Here is a 21,866-nt window from a genome sequence, read left to right as displayed (position 1 = left end):
TGGTTTCAGTTTGTTTAAAAATGAAAATGCTCCATATGCTTGGGGATAGGGGGACAGGACAGGGTCAAAGGCTGGATTCTGTATACTGCTGTATTTGGAGCGTTTTGTCGAAATAAAACATGATGACCAGATAAAGATTTGTGTGGCTGACATTTAAATTGTGGGACTGTTAGGCAGTAAATTACCAATCTCTCTTGCTAAAAAGACAAAGAAAATCTACTTTTAAAATTTTCATCTCTAATGTGATAACATTATTTGCATTCATTTGTTTTTATATAATTGCAAAATGCCTTTAAAATGTTTTGTTGGACAAAAGAGTTGTTGTTGCTGTTATTATGCCATTATCAAACTTAACCAGTGGCTAGGACAATAGTTTGTGAACCAGAGCTTTGTATTTATGTACATGCTAGAGATTTTATATCTTAGAGCATTTGGGCAGAGTTGGACCAGACTATCTCTAAGGAAGCAAGCTACTTCTAAAATTCCAAGTCCGAACATTTCTTTGTTGTTTGTTCACCTGTGGGAACAGTGGGTGGGGCACCAGAGCTTTCTGGATCCATTTTTCCCTGAAGGAGAAAAAAATATTATTGTCTGTTCGCAAGACATTTCTGTGTTGTTGTGGCTTGCTTTGATTAGGCCTTGTTATTTTCTATAGAAAACACAAAAGGCTAAATTTTTAGTAGCATTAATGGTGAATTGTCATTGATTTATATGGCGCCTTTTTCCAGCATTAAGGTATATTGCAAATTATACTTATTTAAACATCATTTCATTCCCCATTAAAATGTAGTGGGATAACATAGCAATTTTAACGAGCTGCACCAATAGTTCACTGTAGTTTGAGGATGGAAATTACAGAGCATATTGTATACAGGGGAGGTAATGGGGGAATCTGTGTGGGTGAGGTGCAATTACTCTGGAAATGGGCAAGTACTGTGGTGTTGATCACTATTATTACCAATTTAAGTGTGGAGTCCCAATTAATAAATAGTGAGGAACTCTGTGCCTGATTTCCCAGCATGCTGTCCTTAAAACATCCCAGTTATAGACTCAACAGAACATTTCATACTTCATATATGTCTCATCATGGTTTTTTGTTTTTTTTTAATTGAATTCTTGGGCTGTGAGGAATTTTGGAAGTTATGCTATGCAAAGTTCCTATTTTACAGAGGAAGACCCTAAATCTGGGATCAGTTAAGTGACGTGTTCAGATTTCCAGAGGGGGCAAGCTGAGAAAAGACCTTGGGTCTCCTGACTGGCTGGTTTAGGAGTGCCCTTCCCACTACACCTAGCTTTGGCCATCATTGTTAGAGAAAAATGAAACAGAAACTCGGCTTTCTGGCTCCATGTCTAGAACATATATGTATACGTGAGTGTTCATGTGTGTATGTGTGTATATTCATTTATGTGTATATGTGTGTATTTTTTGTATAGATCTACATAAAGAATACATACACATTTTTTTTTAAGTCATATTACCCCTGATGCTTTCTTCCCAGTTATCAGAGTTTAATTTATTATGATTGGACAGTTCTAAAACCTGAACATTTTATGAACACCAGCCTGCTTTTCAAGTAGTTTTTCAACCTTAGAATAATTCCAAATTCTTCCCTTTCTCTCATCCCCATGCCCAATCCATTGCCAAGTCTTGTTAGTTCTTCCTCTCCTACAGCCCTTTCATTTGCCTACTTCTCCACTTTCGTGGCTACCACTTTAGTTCAGGTCTTCATTCCTTCTCTCTAGCCTCAAATCTTGCAGGACCTTCTGACTTGGTTTCCTTACCCTAAAGTATTTCCCCTCTGTACCACCACCTGTGTCCCCACTTATTGAATTGATTTTCTTAATGCCTAAGTCAACTGCTCAGGAGGCTCCGGTGGTTCCCTCTTGCCCTTAGGACAAAACGCAAGCCCTTCTGTTGGGCATTCAAAGTGGTCTGCAACCTGTTCTCTCTCCCCTTTCTGCAAGATTATTGCTGTTACTCTTCATACCCTGTGCATTCGATCCAACCTGGCTCTACTTTGCCATTTGCTGTATTTAACATTCCTCTCCTTCCATGTCTTGCTTTTGCACAGCCTCCCCATCTCCCTGGTGCTATTTCCTCCTCTGTGGATATCTCCACCAGAAAGCTTTGCTCAAATGCCATACACTGCACCAAAAGGCCTGCTCTGCCCTGCTGACGGCTTGTCCCCTGAAGTTACCCAGTATTTGCTTAACTTAAATTAAGTAATTACATAAGTATTTATTTGTTCAGCCTTACTTAAACCCAATTTGCTTTTGAGCCATAATATCACCTTCCTGATGTCTGGATTCTCTCTGAGAATGAAGAACAAGCCTCAAGGACAATTTTGTGTTCCATGTTCTTTCAGGTCCTTGAAGGCAGGAGCACCATCATTTTATCTTTGTTTCTGTGGGACTTGCCACAGTGCCTGGACCATCATTTGTCCCTTAGGAAATGCTTCTTGAGTGGTGAGCTTCCTCAAGAGAGCAGGGAGAACATGTAGCAAGATGTTGTTGTAGTGGTGAAAATGGTTTTTGAACCCATAAAAGGTCAGTCACTTGTTCGAGACCAGGCATGCTAACTCCTAACCAACCCTCTAGTTTAGTGTCTAGGTGAAAGAGTTCTCATCAAACTTATAATTTTTTACTTTAGCTGGAACAAGCCATAATCAAGGTCAAAAGAAGGGAGTGGCGTGTGTGTGTGTGTGTGTGTGTGTGTGTGTGTGTGAGAGAGAGAGAGAGAGAGAGAGAGAGAGAGAAGAGAGAGAGAGAGAGAGAGAGAGAGAGAGAGAGAGAGAGAGAGAGAGAGAGAGAGAGAGAGAGAGAGAGAGAGAGAGAGAGAGAGAAAACCATTCAAGAATCATATAATTTCTTCCTCCAAAATTGTCTGGACGGGCTCCTCTAGGCTCATCATAGAAAACCCAGTGACTTGTCTGGCTCCTTTTCTGAGTGGAAGCTAGAACATTCTTGTACTGTTAGATACTTGTACTCTTGTACTGTGAAATAAACTCCAGGGGCTTCCATTATCTTCAGGATCAGGGAAGCAGGGCTCTCTCAAATACTGAACGATCTTTCCAGCCTGGTGCTTTTCTATCTTTCCAGGACCATGCTGTTCTCTTCCCCTCATTGGGACTCCACTTACTCTGACCTAGAGCTCACATATAACACCAGGAATAATGTTCCTTGATATCTCCGGGAAGCCTGTCACAGCTCAGCTATGTCCAGTATCAATCAGTTTTTCACAACGGAACCAGTGCACTATAGCAGAAAGAACACTAAGAGTTCATTTAGTGCCATTTAATTTACTACTTCTCACAGTCTTTGAGCCTTGATTATCCTCACTTGTCAAACTGAGTAGAAATATTTGTGCTCCAGGATGGGGGAGGGGGTAATCAGAAGCAAAACTCTTTTGAGGAAGGACAGGGTGAAAGGAAAGAGAATTGAGTAAATGGGGGAGGAATAGGATGGAAGGAAATACAGTTAACAATCACTTTAAGTATGGAAAATTTTCTCTGATAAAGACCTCATTTTTCAAACACATAGAGAACTGAGTCAAATTTATAAAAATAAGAGCCATTTTCCAATTGACAAATGGTCAAAAGATATGAACAGTCAGTTTTCAAATGAAGTAATCAAAACTATCTATAGCCATATAAAAATATTCTAACTCAATATAAGAGCATTTTCCAGTTGATAAATGGTCAAAAGATATGAAGTCAGTTTTCAGATGAGGTAATCAAAGCTATCTATAGCTATATGAAAAATATTCTAACTCACTTTTGACTGGAGAAATGCAGATTAAAGTGATTCTGATGTAGTACCTCACACCTGTTAGATCTGCTAACAGGGCAGAAATGGAAAATGATAAATGTTAAGAGGATGTGGAAAAATTGAGACCTAAAGCACTGTTGGTGGAGTTGTGAACTAATTCAAGCATTTTTAGAATAATTTGAAATCATAGGGCTCTAGAGCCATGTACATACCTTTTGACCTAGCAATATAACTACTAGGTCTGTATCTTAAAAGAGATAAAAAGCAAAAAGGAAGAGGACATATATGTATACAAATATTTATAGCAGCTCTTTTCTGGTGGCAAAGAACGGGAAATCGAGGGGATGTCTTTCAATTGATGAATGGCTGAGCAAGTTGTGCTGTGTGGTTGTGAGGGAATACTATTGTGCTGTAAGAAATGAAGAGCAAGATGCTCTCAGAAAAACCTGGAAAGAGTTCCATGAGCTGATGCAAAAGGACACGCTCTGTGTACAGAGTAATAGCAGTGTTACAATATGATCAGCTGTGAATGATTTAGCTGTGCTCAGCAATACAGTGATTCAAGACAACTCTGGAAATGCTGTCCATTCCCAGAGAAAGAGTTTTTTTCTCTCTTTTTCTCTGTTTTCTTTTATAATAAGACTAATATGGACATGACTGCACACGTATAAACTGTATTAAATTGCACCTTCTCAGTTGGGGGTGGGGTGGGTGTGAAGAGAGGCGGAAAGGGAGAGAATTTGGAATTCAGAATTTTAAACAAAAATGTTAAAGGGGCAGTTAGGTGGCACACTAGATTGAGCACCAGGCCTGGAGTCAGAAGAACCTGAATTCAAATTCTCAGATACTTGACACTTAGTGATCCTGGGCAAGTCATTTAACCCCAATTACCTCGACAAAAACCAAACCAAAACAAAACCTAAAGCAAAAGAAAAATGTTAAAAATTATTTTTACATGTAATTGGGGAGAAATACTAAATAATTAAAAAAATATACTTGCCCTTAACAGGTGATCATAAAGCTTATATGAGATAATCGACACAAAAGAATATAAGCAACTTTAAAGCATCACATTAATGGAAGACATTAATATTATCTATCTGCCCTTATCTATCATGCCTTTTTCTAAAATCTATCCACTTAGTACACTCACTTTACTCCTTTCTCTAATCTTGTAACTATGCTCTGCAAATATTTCCTCTGATCCTTTCTACTAAAGTAGTGCAATGACTTCTTTCCTGAAACCTAAATCCATGTGGTTCTACTCACTGCAGCCATTCCAACTTTGCCAGAATATTAGGCTTTATTGCTATGGATAACATACTCTCCTTGTGATGATTGATGGCTATTGGGTTTTGGCCATCTTGTTTTGCTCTTTTCTTCTTGATCTATTTCTTTGTTGCTTCCCTTATGGAAATCTATCTTGTTACCATCTTTCTGGGCTCACTTGGCTAATTGACAAGTAATAAAAGGCTTGATCAGCTCGTTTGAGTTTAAAGTGTTAGACTCATCAGTTCTGTTTATGTTTCAGCAGGGGACATTTCTTCAATAACTTAGAGAATGAAATATTTTTTTTTTAAGATATTACCAATAGGTGATTGTAGGGAATGTATACCACATCTGCTCATTTGCCCATTTATAGATATAGGGATGGTTTCTGGGCTCCTCAAGTCACAGCCTGGAGGTCTCCAGAAAGCCAAGAAAGCTCAGTCGTGTTTTGGGCTGCCTGAAAAGGGGCAGAGCTTCCTCCCGAAATGAGGAGGCGATAGTCTCTTGTAAGCTGCCCTGGCCATCTCTCCTCGGGAGTATTGGATTTAGAGTTCTGGACATCACATTTTAGGAAGATGGAGAATATCTAAGGGAGAGAATCAGAAGGTGATAAAGGCCTTCAGATCCATGCCCCAAGAAGACAAATGAAGGAGCTGGTCATGTTTAGCTTGGAGAAGAGAGCCCTTGGAGAGACGTACTAGCTATCTTCATGTAAGTTTATTCTGTTTGGTCTCAAAGGGTAGAACTAGCAACAAGAGGTAAAAGTGACAGAAAGGCAGATTTTGGCCTCATAGATTGAGGAGGAAAACGTCCACCAATTTAGTGTTTTCCAAAGGTGGAAGATGTGACCTCAGCAAATAGTGGGTTCTTGGTCACTGGAAGTTATTTATACAAGGGCTGCATGATCACTTGTCAGGGCTAGTAGAATAGATCGTTTTCAGCTATGGTTGGATGAAGTGGTGCCTTCTACTTTGGGGAAAAAACACAAAAACATCTTTTTTATATAAGATTAAAAAGCCTTTTTTAGTAACTTAGAGTAAAAAGTGAGGTTCATTTCATTTCACTATTCCTGCCATTTGTTGAATGTGGGAATAATGTAAGAATATTGTTTAAAGTTCAAGTATTCTGTGATCTTTAAGTGCAGATTAAAAAAATTCTCCTATGGAGAAGGTCTTGTGTTCTTGAAGATCTCCCTACAGCTTCCAGTGCCTTAGGGGTCACTCAGGTGTGGCCCCTTCCCTGACCCTGCACGCTATGAATGGTAGGGTTGGTTGGCTTTTCCACTTGGGGTGCTCTTCCTGTTGCTTGGTCTGTGACCGCTGAAGGACTTTGCCCCTAAAAACCTCTTTTCTGGGCTTTCCTGCTTTGTTGGGACATCGCGGCTTCGGTCCTGCCGGCTCGTATCTCTGCATCTCCAAGCTTGGCCTGGTCTCGTGTATATAGTTCTCCGCCACTGCCTCTTTTCTCCTGCTCTTGTGGACGATGATTGTCCAAAGGAGGGGGCTCCATGGTTCCCCAGACTTCCTTGCAGGGAATAAGAAGCTAGATATGAGCAGCTGGCTTCCCTCTGCCTGACCTCCGAGCTTGGGGGGTCTCCTCCTCCCCTGACTGTGCTTCTCTCTTAATTTTCCCTTTTTCAAGCCCAAGTCCCAGGTGTGTCTGAGCTCTCAGCAGATTACTCATTTTCAGTTTAATATTTCTACTTTTCCAAGGAGTTAGCCCTGCCAAGCTATAGCTCATCTTCTTAAGGAGTCTTCACTGATTCCCGAACCGACTTCTGGAGGCTTCTCTACTCCAGAAAAGCAAGTATTTTCTGCAGTTGAACCAAGTCCAAATGCAAACCCCTCCACAGAGATGAAGGAACTGCTCAGAGAACTGAAAGAACTCCATGGTAGGGCCAGAGCCAGAGTCAGCAGCAGCTCTCCTAACCGCCCCCCCTCCCAAATGTCCTTTCAGCTCTATGCTTGTCTCTTTGTGAGGGGCATCCCAGAACCTGTCAGAGAGTCTGCACTGCCTGACAGGTGGGAGGTTAGGGTGAGTTCCCGTTCCCATTGGGGGGGATACCCTAAATTAACATCCTGAATGAATCCCTACCACCAGTTTTATGTGGCTGTTAGTTTTTGGGGTCCTCTTGTCATTGTTCATTATAGGGCCAGCAGGAGGTGATGGGCTCTCCCAGGATCCAACAACTTTAGAAATATATTCTCAGGGCATAGTGAGCATTTGATCAATTCTCACTGATTGACTGCTTAGAAACTTTGGAAACATGGCCCATTTAAAGTTGTGAATCGCCTATTGGGACAGTGGATGGAGCACCAGGCCTGGAGTCGGGAAGGCTCATCTCCCCAAATTCAAATCCAGCCTCAGATTCTGCATAGCGGTGTGACCCTGAACAAGCTACTTTCCCTTTTTGCCTCAGTTTCCTCATCTGTAAAATGAATCAGAGAAAGAAATTTATCAGGCAGCTTACTTCAGGCCCTCAATCAGTCAACAAGCATTTATCAGCCTGGCAATGGGCTGAGTGAGAGACCCAAGTCCCTGCACTCAGTAACTCGAGGTCTAATGGGGAACGAGTAGCATATGCAGACAGCATGGGGAAGAATGAGAGGGGCCTCCCTGCTCAAGCAGAATTTGGGTCTGGTAAGGTGTTAGTATTTCAAACTCGCCTCCTCTCTTTTCAGTTCAGTTTGTCTGGTTTCTTTGAATAGTGAAATTTCTTTTTCAAGATTAATTAACTTGCAATTGCAAGATGTTTGGAAATATTTTGGAACTCTTTTCTACAATAAATGGATTTTATTAAGTTTTAATTGAATAGGGGATCCTTAAATTCTTGAGTTAAAATCAACCAAACAGTATTCAATCTGAAAACATTTATTTAGCACCTCTTGTGTGCCAGGCATTGTGCTAAGCACTGGAGATCAGAAAGAGGCAAAAGACACTCCTTGCTCATGAGGAGCTTACATTCTGATGGGGAGACAACATACAAACAAATGTATACATAACTAACTCTATACAGGATAAAGAGAACATAACAGATCAGATAGTCTACATATTTAGCTTTGTAGCTCAGTTTGAAGAAATCAGTATTCATCTTATTTAAAAGTTTCAAGAGAAAAATTGGAATCCTCCATAGAAATACATTTTTAATAAACAAAGTTAGATATACATAGGAGTTCTTTTCATAAATCATAAACATAAATTTCTGTGGTTATATTTATAAAACATAAAACTATATTAAATATATTCAGAGCTAGAAAGATGAAGATTAGTTAAGTTCTATAGAATGTCAAATAGAGTTTATTTTTAAACCACATCTAAAGGCAACATCTTTATTTGCTGTTTGTGGTGCGCGTGTATGTGTGTGCGTGTATGTGTGTGTGTGTGTGTGTATGTATGTGTGTGTTGAGGGAGAAGTCCTTAAATAAATGGAACACCAACTTACCTAATCAGAAGGGCTGGTGAGACCTTAGGAAATGTTCTCAGTTCTTCCCTACTTTCACCTTGAGGTTAGAAATAGGAGAATGGACTTTAATCTGTATCAAGTTCTTTCATATAATAACAGAATTGTGAAGTGTAATTTTTCAGGGAAGATACAGCCAAAGGACCATAGAAGTGGAAAGCCCTCCAGGCCTTTGAATCCATCCCTTCCATTTGACACATGCAGAAACTGAATAAAGCTTGGAGAAGTGAAGGGATGTAGGAGGTGAGGAAGTGAGTTTGAATTAGATTTCAAATCCAAAGCTATTTGCAGACAGCCAGTAAAGTATGGTTGAAGTCAGAATCTGTTTGTTTGTTTTTAAGATCCTGTCAATTATTAACTAGCTAATGACTTGGTTCATTTTTCACTTATTTAAAAAAATAAATAAATTTCTGCTGCCAGTGAATGAATATTCTTATGCATTAATGTCCCTGAATGAACGGGAATTCTTTTAAAAGTTATTACTAATAGAAAAGATGAAATCATGCTAATAGCAATCCTGAAAACAAAAGTTGGACCCTTTTCTGGAGACTCTAAATGAAATATTTTGTGGACTCTTGGCTGTCCTTGAGAGTTGCTTATGGGATTTGCCAAGTTTGGAGAGGGGCTCTGGGGATGAGCCATAATTCTCTGAATTGGTAGAACATCAGCTTGTACTGCAGGGTAGCCCATCAACTCAGAGCTTCTGACTTCTGATTCTGGGCCAGAGGGTGAAACAAAGGGCTCTCTTGGGTGTTCCTGAACCCTTTTATCCAGCCACTAGAATTAGGCTTTTAATTTGTGGTCAATCCAGGTTTGTCATGGCTGGCTGGCAGCCGTACTTTGCACATGAAGAAGTTCCAAGTTCGGTTGATAGAGGCCTTCAGGCTCCCGGAGAAACAGCAGGTGTGGATGTATGGAAGATGCTTTTAGCACTTCTGAAGTGAGCCCCTAATTCCAAGCAATCTCCATGTCACCACCATTCTCTAGTAGCAAGCTTAATTGCCATTAGGAAAGAATTGACTTTTTAAAAGGAAAAAATACTGGTGAAAACTTCTTAAGAGCTTTATTACATTTTTTCTCATGAAATTACTCCTTCACCATATTGATTAATGCCTAAGTTTAAGAATTTGATGTAGGCATTTTACCATTATAATTTTGAAATATGGAAAGTCCTTGCAAACATTCTCAGATTGCCTTCTGTCTGTCTGCCTTGTAAAAGATCCTCTTAGTTAAATGGACCATCCTCCTTAAATGATGTCATTAGCTCAGATTGAAAAGACATTGCCTGCAGGGAAATCATTTAATTGTCCTAAAGTGCCTTCCTTCTTTCTGTAGATCTTGAAGCAGCTCACTCACTTCCATCTTCAGATGAGATAATTTATATCTGATCATTTTTTAAACTCTCTGAATGACAAAAATGCCAAAAAAGAAAACCATCCTCATTCCTAAAGCCGTCTGATGTTCCACATTTTTCCTTTTATTTACAATCATCTACTGAAAGCGATTTCTTAAAGTATATACTTGTTTGATTTATCTTTTTAAAATTTTTAGTTTATCAGAATACTAATTGAATTTTGGAACTTGTATACTTCAGTGATCCTTCTGTAAAACACTTCTGCAGGAAAGTCCATTTATTTGAATCTTTTCTTATCTACCTGAATGAAAACCTTTAGAAATCAGATCAATTATAGCACCTTGATCATAGATCACTGACTTCAGAGTTGGAAGGGAACTTGTAGGTCAATGGGTCTATTCCCCATTATTTATGTACAGGGGTCAGACAGGTGAAGTGACCTTCCCAAAATTAGACAAGGAATGAGCCACAGGAAAAATGATAGTCTGAGACTCAGTCTCTTTATTTCAGCAAATTGAAACCAAATTAGCTCTTATTCATGATGAGTTCTTCTAGATTATGACATACAGTCAGATAGACGGTTTAGAAGGTTTATCGATCAGATTGTGTATTTTAAATGGATACTGGAAATACACTATGAGTTGGACTTAGAATTTAACAGAAGACGGAATTGGATTTGTCTTTGGGAAATGGCATACCTCTTTTAATGCTTTCAGCCTTTTCCCAGCAACTAAGTCTTATCCTTTTAATTCCACTGTTTGAGTAGTGGGGGGTTGGATGACCAAAGAGTCTCTGAGCATTTAACAGTGAGCGTCTCGAATCATGGAGAGATTCTTGTTAAGGGTCTGTGGGCCATGATACACCAGTGAATCAGAAACTGAAGTAAACTATCAGGGTTAGGGTGAGCAAGATGGCGCAATGGCTAGAGTCAGGGTCTTCCTGGTTTCAAAGCTAAACTCAAATACTTGCTAGCAGTGTGACCCTGGGCAAGTCACTTCACCCGTTTGCCTCAGTTTCTTCATCTATAAAATGAGCTGGAGAAGGAAATAGCCAACTACTCCAGTTTCTTTGCCAAGAAAACTTCAGATAGGGTCATGAAAAGACAGAAGTGACTGAAAAATGACCAAAAACAAAAGCAGTGAGTGACTGAGTGGCTAGACTGGTCATATGGCAAAAGGGAGGCAAGCCTGGGTGTTCCTTGCAGTTAGGAATAAAGAAGGGAAGCCCCAGCGTGTTGGAGAAGTCCATTATGAGGGTGAGAAGGGATGTCCCATGGTCTTCTTGGATAGGCAATAGGAACGAAGGTTTTGCCAACTGTAACTTGGGGGAAACATTCCCCTGCAGGAGAGTGCAGATCCCCTGGGGTATTTGAAAATGCCAGTTTGGCTGATAAACATCCAGGTTGGCAGCATTCTATAAGCAATATGCATTTACTTCATCATCTCTGTTTTTTCCCTTCTGAGTGATTTGTCATGTTTGGATTCTTCAAGAATTTTAGTCCCAAAGCAGTAAATGGGACTCCTTTATTTTTCATCACAGTCATTTTCAATCAGGCTTTACTGATATGAGCAAAACTTTGAACTTCGTTGTCATTTGGGGTCATTTTGGTTAAATGCTTTTTAATTTGCTGTTGTGGAGGAAGAGAAAAGACCTCGTCGTGAAAGAATTGAATTTTTTCCATAGATGCCCATGGTTCTGTATGAGATGCAGGAGGGAGCCTGCCCTCTTGGAGCATGTATTCTAGAAAGCTAAAAACATTATACATGATTTAATGAAAACATGCTACATACATAGATATTAATATGCATACTAGTTTATAAATATTCCCAAGAGAGTTTCAGCACTTTCTATGCATGTGCCCTTTTTCTTTTCTTTTTTAAAAGATGTCATATTTGGCAACTAGGAACTTTTGGGTCCTTGAGAGACCTTTATTTAGCCTGATAAAAATGTAGCTAGCTTCAGAGATTTTATTTGAGTGCTTGGTGATTATTTTCCCCCCACCAATAGGACGGGGAGATGAAAGTGCCAGTTAATATTTACAGGAAAATATAAGGGAGAGAGACTGCAAGTACTTTCTAAGATTAATATCATACTGGATTTATTACTTTTTCATTTGTTTTTTTTTACTGAGAGATTTCCAAACAGAGATTTCTGAGCACTCTCAAATTATTCACTTTGCTTCATCTTGGATAGTTTAAGAAACTTTAAAATATTGGGTTAACATTTATTTCAAAGGCAAAAATGAAATTAAAAATTAAAATTAAAAATTAAAAATATTTTTATAAGGAAATAATCATGAATGTTAAATTTGTGAAATGGTTTTTTGTTTTCAAAAACAAAAGAAAAAAATAAACTATCAAAAACATAAAATGTTCCATATCACAAATAATAAAACACAATGCAAAATTAAAAAATACAAATACAAAAAAAATAATCAATACATGAATGCTCATGGTCAGACAGCAGTATCAAACAGGACAGTAAATAAGATCAAATCAATAATTGTATTACGACAAAGACGGCCTCTTCATTGTATCTCTTGCTTTTGTTACCTCTTTTGCCCCTAAATGACCTCATCATTTCTTCTCTCCGCGTGTATTGATGATGTTTGAACGATACAATTTGTGTGTAAGGCTTTTTAAAAGTCCACCTTATTAAATTTAGACAATTTGATGTTATGTAGCTCATTCTTTCAGTCATTTGGTGCGAAATTCACCAAGATCAGTCACAACAGCATCCAATTTTCTTCCAGTTGCCGGTTCACTGCTGGGTCAGCAAACTTGTGCCGAGGAGGGAATGAAAGGGCATGTTGGTCTAAAACAGGTAATAGGCAGCTTTTTGTATCCAGGTGAGAAGGTTCCGGGCTTCCAGACCTCAGTAATTAGGGGGGTAAGAATCCTTAGATAATTCAGCCAATAAAGGTGTTTAATGATAGTCTGAACAGTTAGAGGTGATGATTAATTAGCCTGGGCACTCTGGGCTGGCCAGTGTGCGTGCAGTGGTACATACTGGCCATCAGCTGGTAGGCATGCAGCCTTGTAAAGGGCTTTCTGCGCTGACACTGGCTATACATCATTGCAGCTGTGCCCTTTGATTACTGGGAGGGCTTGCAGAGTGATTAATAGCCAGGATCAATGTTTCTGCCCAGCACATGACATTTGGTCACAGAGCGACCATATACTTATTCCCCTTTGGCACAACGCTTAGGAGAAATGAAGGATGAGACCTGCCAATTTATAGCTGGGAGCTTCCAGTTTATAAAATGAGTCAACTTTGACTGTACAAAATTATTCCCCATTGAAATAATTAGTGCAGCATTAAACACAATTAGAACTAAAACTCGGGGAGCATGCTTGCTGAATCCAAGCCAGTTGACAGATGGTTAAGGCCTGATATTTGGCTGCTTGTGAGGTCCAAGAGTTATTATTTGGCTGAGAAAAAGGCTTGGATTATACAGTAGTTACCCCAAATTGAGAGATTAGATAATAGCGATACAAAAGCATTTTTCCCACTTAAAAATGGCCTAGAATTCTGGAATGTTTCACGGGACAAGTGTTACCGATACATGTAAACACAAAGCCCAGAATGTTCTTCTTGAATCCTACTGGGTGCTGTTAGCCTAGGAGACTAGAAAGTCTTGCGTTGTTTCCCAAGTGTGGGCCAGTCTGCTCTTTTTCAGGCTGTTCTAGGCCCAACTCCTTGTTAGTTCGAGGCACCCATCCCGAATACTACATATATACTTACATACACACACACATCTATATGTACACTAAATAAATTCTATATACCTGGAGTGACTCAGTAGACTGGCTCCCCAAGAGTTGTCGGCTCAATCTAATCATCACGGATTTAATTTCGAAGGCCTTCTAATGTCTGGGGCTTGTGGCAATTGGCATAATGTTGTCCGCAAACAGAAGCATCTTAAGGACCTCGCCATCCACAGGGAATTCTCCTTCCATTTGGGCCTTGTACAAGACATCCAGAGCACTGGTGAACACCTTTGACAAGCATATCAGTCTCTGCTTTATGTCTTGCATAATGTCAAGTTAATAACCAGAGGGTAATTGAATCGAGTTCCCTGAGGTTGAATTTTTAAGGAAATCTGTGATCTTAACATATGCATGAGACAGTCCTCCTTGGAGAGGGACTTTGAGGCTATGTGTTGCTCTCTCTTCTGAATCAGATGCTCTTTTTGTAATCAAGGAGCAGTCAATTTGTCATTGTAAAGATGTGGTCTGCTGAGGGGATCATTGATGAATACTCACCTGCACCCTCCTCATATTTTCATCAATATACATGTAGTGCTTCTCATAAAGATTTTCTCAAGGTGAGAAAGTAGGTGTATGGATTGGTAAATTATTTGTCATCCTCCCTACTTCCCCCACTCTTCTGCTTGCTTTCCTCCTTAGATATATTTTACTTTTTTTTTGGGGGGGGTGAAGCAATTGGGGTTAAGTGACTTGTACAGTCTGAGCCTGGATTTGAACTCAGATCCTCCTGACTTCAGAAAAGCCTGTATTCTATCCACTGCGCTATCCAGTAGCCTTATTTGGAGATATTTTATAAAGAGATTCCTGAGATCTTCAAGACTGTGTTGTGTTCAGCATGAGTAAATGACTCTGAAGTAAACGTATACATACTCCGGGATCATGCACTTTGCTGCTCTTCAGTTTAGGTGATCACAGCGCTTGAAAGAGGCTATTTGTGTTCTAGGTAGGACCCTTCTCAATGCTTAATTCACAAGTGGTTTTGCTACTTTCTTATTAATGGTGAGCACCATTAATTATGAACCCATTCCTGTAATATGCTGCCTGGTAGTTACTCCAAACGGGTTAGCCAAAGTTGCCATAGATCCAGCCAGTGAGTAACATACATTTTCTGATTAAACACGAAGGAATATTTTGTGGTGCAAAAACATTTTGTGTACACCATAATTCAGTTCTTTAAGCAACAATGGGACAGTGTCAAAATGATTTTTCCCATGTTGAAAATAAAGCAATTGGGACTTAGAAAGACACAGATTTAAGTGCCCTGTCCTCAAATCACATATTATCCTTCTCCTCCATTTTCTAAACCTTTACTTTACTTTTGAAATAAGCTTTTGACTAATGCAAAGTTATCCAGATCACAATTTTTTTTTTTTTAGAAACCCATTGCAAATGGGTGGATAAATTTAATAGGCATATCGATAAAATATAGAATATTAAATTGATCCTATTTTAATTTAATAATCTTATTTAATAATTTAGGCTTAACAATCAAGTAAGCATTTATTAAGGATACTCTTAATAATAATTATTATTTGTGCTGGGCATTGGGCCCACAAGTACAAAGAATGAAACAATCTCTCTTTGTAAGGATCTTACATTCTAATGGGGGAGACAGCAAATACATATCAAATGCACAGAGGCCAAATATAAAGTGAATAAACACAAACTATGCTAAATGGTTACATAGAGGGTGCTTTGAGAGGGCAAGTACCGATACTTGGGGAGATCAGGAGAGGCTTCAGTACAGTACATGGTGTTTGAGCTGCTCACAGATGAGTAGGTGATGGAGCCAGGCCCGGGGGATAGGTCTCTGCAATGTCTGGGCTACCTTTCTTGAGGATCTCTCTGGAGTCTGAGATCGAGCTTGAGCAACTCTCACTAATAAATATAATATAATATAAAATAAAAATAAGTCTGCTTATTTCAAGTCCTCTCAGCCCTTATATACCTTAGTACAGTTACATCACTAAAGCATACTGAGCATGTGCAACAGTAGAACATCACCATACTAAGTACTAAATATATGTGAACTAGAGAACCATCATCTCATCAGTCACACTAAATAAACACCCTGTTTTAAGTATCCTTGCTTCAAGTCTACTTTTCTCAGAATTCCCCAATAGCTGCGGTCCTCTACAGGTCTCCTAGCTTAGAATTCAGAGTTCTTTTTAATTCACTTCATGGACTCTTAGAAGTCTGTATAGATATAATAATTTCAAGTGCCCAGTCTAAATTGAGGGTTCATGTTCAGGTTGAATTTTATATTTCATCTTACAGAAAGTTTATTTCTTAGTTAACTTCTCATCACTGAGTAAGTTAGAGAGTACCAATATGAAATACTATGATGTAGAGAAAATCGGATTTTATATGTGATCCTGGCAGTAATAGGGAGCCACTTGAGTTGTGGTACAGTCAGAGCTATATCTGAGGCAGATCACCTTGGCAGCCAAATGGATGATGGACTGGGTCAGGGAGAGAGGCTTCTGTCATGGTCCAGGCATAACGATGGTAGCAATCAGAGAAGAGGTATCGCAATGGGAGAACCAACAGCATTTGGCAAGTGACTGGATATGATGGGGGGAGGGGAATGGAGGCAACAATGCCATCTGGGTTGTGCCCTCCAACCCATAGGATGTGGTGCCCTTGACAATAACAGGAAGGTTATCAAGGGAGGAAAGTTTTGGAGGAAAGATGATGAGTTCAGTTTCAGACATGCTGAGTTTAAGGTATCTATGGACACCCTGGTCAGATGCCCAGGAAGCAGACGGAGAGGTGAGACTAGAGGGAAGGAGGGAGACTGCATGGAGATGATCATCAAATCCATGGGAATTGAGGAAATCATCAAGTGGAAGGGTATAGAGGGAAAAGAGAAAGAGCCTTAGGAGACACTTGTGGTTCGTGAGTGTAGCCTGGAGGAAGATCTAGCAAAGGAGAGTGAGAAGAAGCTCCAGACAGAGTGTGGAAACCTAGAGAGAGGACATTATCAAGAAGAGGCTGATGGACATTGTCAGAGGTTGTAGAGAGACCAAGATACATGGGGTTTGAGAAAAGGCCCTTGGGTTTGTCAATGAAGAGATTGTTGGTAACTTTGGAAAGAGCAGTTTCAATTGATTGATGAGGTCAGAAGCCAGACTACAGAGAATAAAGAGAGGGAGAGGAAAGGAAATCGAGGAGCCATTGCAGATGGAGAGATTTGGGATAGTAACTAGCAGGAATAGTTAAGGTTTGGGGGGATGGAGAAGACACGAATGTGGTTGTAAGCAGTAGTCTAATATCCAGTGAGCAGAGGGATTGAAAATGAGGGGGTGAGCTGTGGGGGAAGACGGGCTGCAGTGGAATCCCTTATGCAGGGAGAGGCCATTGCCTTGACAAGAATGAGGGCCTCCTCTTCATGTGGTGTAGGAGTGGAAAAGGAGATCATGGAAGAAGGCATCAGGAGATGAAGAGGAAGGGAGAAGACAGAGTTCTCGGAGAATGGCCCACTTTCTTCTAGTTTTGTGAGAGGTCTCGTAGGAGAGCTACGGGAGGTTAGAGGTTCGGAAAAGGCAGGTTGGTGAGTGGGATGGTGAATCAGTCAAGCACCTGTGAAAGGCCATGTTGCGGTGAGAGCCTGGCTGAGATGAGAAAGATGGGGTGCAAAGGTCTGCTAAAGAACAGAGGATCCTGGGTCATGAGTTAGGGGCTACAAAGCAAAGGGAGAGCCGTAATAACAAGAGATTATATGCAAATAGATTTAAAAATTCCTGAGCAGGAAAATGGAGTATTTATGGGCCAAATGACCATCCCTTTGTTTAGCTGAGGTGGGGTGGAGAAGTCAGTCAGGGAAAATGAGGAAATTGAGTAATTGGAAGCTGAGAGTCTTTGAAGGACTATCAGTGACTTCTAGAATGAGGGCAGGAGTTGGAGGAGGAGGACCGAGTTTGGTTTTGAACTCATTGACCGAGGAAGGAGAGTTGGAAGATGAATCTTACGGTTTTTGACTGGGCGGTCGCTGTGGATGGAGGGAATCTTAAAGCAAGGGGACTGACTGAGAAGGTGGATTTGTTCAATTTTTACTTATTTCTCTGACAGCTTTTGTTCATGAATTTTTGAAATGTGATATTGAGGCTTCGTGGCCTTTGGATAGTTCAATGATTCTTAAATTCTTTCTTCTCTACTTAATTTTTTTAAGGTCAGTCATTTTACATTCTCTCACCCCCACCCCCCGTCTTTTGACTTTGTTTTAATGTTTATTAACTTGTATTAACTTTCTAATTTTCAGAGAGTCTGGGTAAGGTTTTATATTTCTTTTACTTAGCTCTTAATTCTCTTTCTAATATTTTCTTCTAGAGCTCTCATTTCCTTCCTCTTTCCTTTAAGAGATCTCATTTCATCTATAATACAATTTTAAGAGGCAGAGGCAGCTGGATGGCATGGTCCACAGAGCATCGGGTCTGGAGTCAGGAACACTTTAGTTCTAGTCCAGCCTTAAACACTCACTACACGCTGTTGAGGGGCAAACATTCGCTTCTCCAAAAGACTGTTTCATGGAGAACTCGCATAAAGCAAGTGCTCGCCTGACACTCAAGGTCTCTCTTAATAACTTTAGAGTCAGTTGTATGACACAGGAGACACTGGCACAGGACCGCCCAGCCTGGCGTGCCTTCATCAGGCAAAGCAAAACTGAATTAGCTCAGAGAAGCTGCCCCAAGTGTTCATGGGGACTGTGACCTGTGACCCTGACATTGTGATGACGTCTTGGTCTTCTTTGAGAATGAAGGACAACATCAAAACCAGTTCCAGTCTGGCCTTGGACACTTAATAGCCGAGTGACCCCCCCAGGAATTACTTAACCTCGTCTGCTGCTCTGGTCTCTCTGTGGACTCAGTGAAATCTGCTTCCTGGGTCAGTGCGACAGCTCTGTGTGCTGACCCCTGGGCTGGGTCCTGCCTCCTCGATAGAGCCCCAGAGCTTCAGGCTCACAGGGACCCAAAATGAGGCGTTCTGGTGTCTGTTTGGATTTCCCATCAGTCCTTAATCTGGTGCCGTTCTTTAGTCTTCATGGGAGTAGTTGGGGCAGAGAGCTGGGCTGCATGTTCCCTCACGGGCCTTGGAATGGCCGAATCCCTTCCGGACCACTCTCTGGTGCTTGGTGCTGCTGGTGACCAATTCTTTCTAGGTTCACTTTCCAGGCCCTTCCTTTATCTCACGGCTCCTTTTTAGTCCACGTTGCTGGTTCTTATTCCATATCTCTCTCAGTGACCCAGAGTATCCCTAAGAAGAGAAAAAAGTGATCTTTCTGCCTGCCTGCCCCATCCAAACTTCTCTGTTACTGTTGGGGTACCACTCCCTTCCCCGTCACCTCGACTCCTCACTGCCCCTCATCTCCCAGTGTATCACAGCCCAATCTTGTATCTCTTGCGTGCTTTTCCCCTCTCCTCCCATAGCCACCCTCTCCTCCACGCCCTCCTCCCCTCTGGCCCAGACAACCACAGTGGCTTTATTGGTTTCCCTGCCCCAAGCTCCTCCAGTCGGATCAATGCCAAAGAGATTCTCCCAAAGCCTGGCTTTGACCACATGACCCCACTGGTGGCCCCTCCATGCCTTCTGCCACCTGTACCCAACCTCCTTCTCTTTGAGGGCCATTTGAGGGAATGCTGAAGCCCAGGATGGTTTGGGAGATCAGGAGCTTGGGAACTTGCTTGCCCCCCCCCTCCCGGAGGCTTAGCAGGAACAGTTTAGGAGCGGCTTCCATGCTGGGGAGGGAGGGCCTGGCAGTCCTGAGAGTCCTTTATGTGATTAACGGTGAACAGGTTCTTAGTGAGTGCCCACTGGTGCTCTCTGACTCGTGGAGTCATCGAGATTGGTTTGGTCTGGTTTAGTTCTCAGAGAGCCGTTGGTCTCACTGACCACTTTCCATTTTAGGCCTTTTTTTTTTTTTCTCCTGGCACACCTTCCCCACTACTTCTAAATCTCCTTCATTTCTTTCAAGTTTTATAGTTACCTGCTCCTTTTACAAGGGACTCTGGATCCACAGTCATTTCTCATAATATTTGGTGTTTTCCTTGACTTGCTCCTCTCTCTAGCTCTTGTTCTTGGGTCACCATTCTGCCACGGCCAGTTCTGTGCTGTGCTGAGTGCTTTAGGAAGAGGGGTTGTTGACCCTGAGTCACTGAAGGTCCTGTACAGACCCCCACATGGGCATCTTTGAGCTCCTCCTTCTGGTCCGTCCTCATGCTGGACTGAGGCTGCTGGGCTCCCTGGAATGCCCTCTGCCTCCATGACATCAGGTGCCCTCCTCATTACGCACACGGACAAAACAGAACGGCTGCTTTCCCATGGCGCATTCTCACCAGGGTGGGCTTGCTCTGAGGGACACTGCTACCCTGTGGATAAGCGGAAGAATACACTGGCACGCAGGCTCTGCACGGGGGCAGAGAGATGGAGCCGAGGAGGAGGAGGGAGTCGGGAAGTCCTGTGAGTTTGGGAAGATAGACTTAATAGTCTTATATCTTCAAGCTTATATCTTCAAAGATATCTTTGAGCCTGGAAAAGAGAAAAAGGCTTTTTATTAGAAACAAATTATGCAATCATTTTCTTCTTTTATTTTTCCCTTTCCTTCTTTAATGGATCTTGGAAAGCTCCATGAAATACCTTTACAGTCTCCATAAAATCAGCACCACAATTCGGGTTCCCAAGGCTGGATTCTGTGCAGACTTTTGGAAAGGGATGGGTGTCTGTCTAATGGGACTATGCATGCCCCTTTCTTTTCTGACCTTCAGGCCTTCACCATCCATGATGTAATTCGGGGGTGCCCCCTTCACTTAGGATTGGTTCTTCTGGGTATTCCAGTAAGGAAAGACCCTATAGACTCCATACAATCTGTCACCAGGATGTTTCTTGGGACCTGACACACTTTCTGCGCCGTTATGGTCTTTAAGAATAAAGGATCACCAGCATGTCAGAGTGGCCGCAGTGGATGTTTCTGATCTAGTCATTAAAATAACTGAATTTTACTCTACATTTGAAGAGTGCCCCGTCAGCTCCCAGCCTATATATTCCTACAGACATTTTATTTTAAATAATCATTCTTATAACTTAGGGATAGTCACACTCAGGATTTTTCTTTTGAAAAATTGAAATGAAGGCCTGCTAATTTCCTTTTGGGTAGATTTCAATTTAGTTTCCTTTTATTTTATTTTATTTTATTTTATTTTATTTTATTTTATTTTATTTTATTTTATTTTATTTTTTTGGACCTTTGTAAAAGTTAAAAAGACAATTGGATTTCATTTTCTTGCTAGGAACATAGAATAGATACATATACAGAAAACGGGACTGAAAAGTTTTTCTAATAAAGATGAAGAAAATGCTAAGACAAGCCTTGATCCTGTGACCTTGGCAGGATCCCTTTTACATAAGCATTAGTCATGTGCTAGGCCACATCAACATGTGCAAGATAACACCGGTGACCTCTCCAGAAAGAACCTCAAACCCGTGGCTCTTTAAATATTTATTTGGAGTTAGGACTCACTTGATTCCTTTGTATGGCAGCTCCAAGATTTTAAAGCCCTTGTCGACTTGAAATATTTGCTGAAATGACCATTCCTGAATAGTAGAAAGTGAAAAATACTTGCTGGTCCTGAGCTTTTACTCTGACTTTGTACCCGTGTCCCAGGGTTATTGTAGGGAAATCTGGTGGTAAATCATAGAGTGAAATGTGAATTGAGCTGCTCTTTTTACTGTCTTCTTCAAGTTTTTATCTTTTTCCTTTTTAAAAAACAATTTTGTCCAGAGATACAGCCCTCATTTCTCTTTGTAGCCCTCCTTCCCCCTCCCAGAGAGCCATCTTTTATAATAATTTTTTAAAATCAGCCTTTTGCTATCAATTCATCAAAAAAAAAAAAAAAAAAAAAAGAAGAAGAAGAAGAAGAATCTGCCCTCCCCTCTCCTACCACCTCTGCAAGGGCTTAGGGGAGAAGTCGCCTCATCTCGGTCTTTCATTTACATTGTGGTAATCATTGCGTATTTTTTTTTCTTCTTGGTTTTACTCACTTCCCTCTACAGCAGTTCGTGTAAGTCTTTCCATGATTCTCTGTGTTTTTCATATTCCTTGTTTCTTAGCAATATCCCACCCCACTCCCTGCCATGATTTGTGTACCACGCTTCAGGCCACGGGCACCCACTTTGTCTCCTGGTCTTTGGCATCAGGAACGTGACCTTTTCGTCGTGACCTGCTTGGGCTGCTTGCCTGGCAGTGAGATCT

General features: G+C 40.9%; 1 protein-coding gene across 2 annotated transcripts in view; it reads left to right on the top strand.

Moving 5' to 3' along the window:
• Positions 1 to 21,866, top strand: part of SKAP2 (src kinase associated phosphoprotein 2) — a 152,398-nt gene that overhangs the window by 42,774 nt on the left and 87,758 nt on the right. The gene's annotated exons all lie outside the window — the stretch shown is intronic.

Source organism: Sminthopsis crassicaudata, chromosome 5 (genome assembly GCF_048593235.1).
Source record: "Sminthopsis crassicaudata isolate SCR6 chromosome 5, ASM4859323v1, whole genome shotgun sequence".
NCBI lineage: Eukaryota > Metazoa > Chordata > Mammalia > Dasyuromorphia > Dasyuridae > Sminthopsis > Sminthopsis crassicaudata.
The sequence above is the reverse complement of the archived record's forward strand: the minus strand, read 5'-3'. Positions and strand labels throughout refer to the sequence as shown.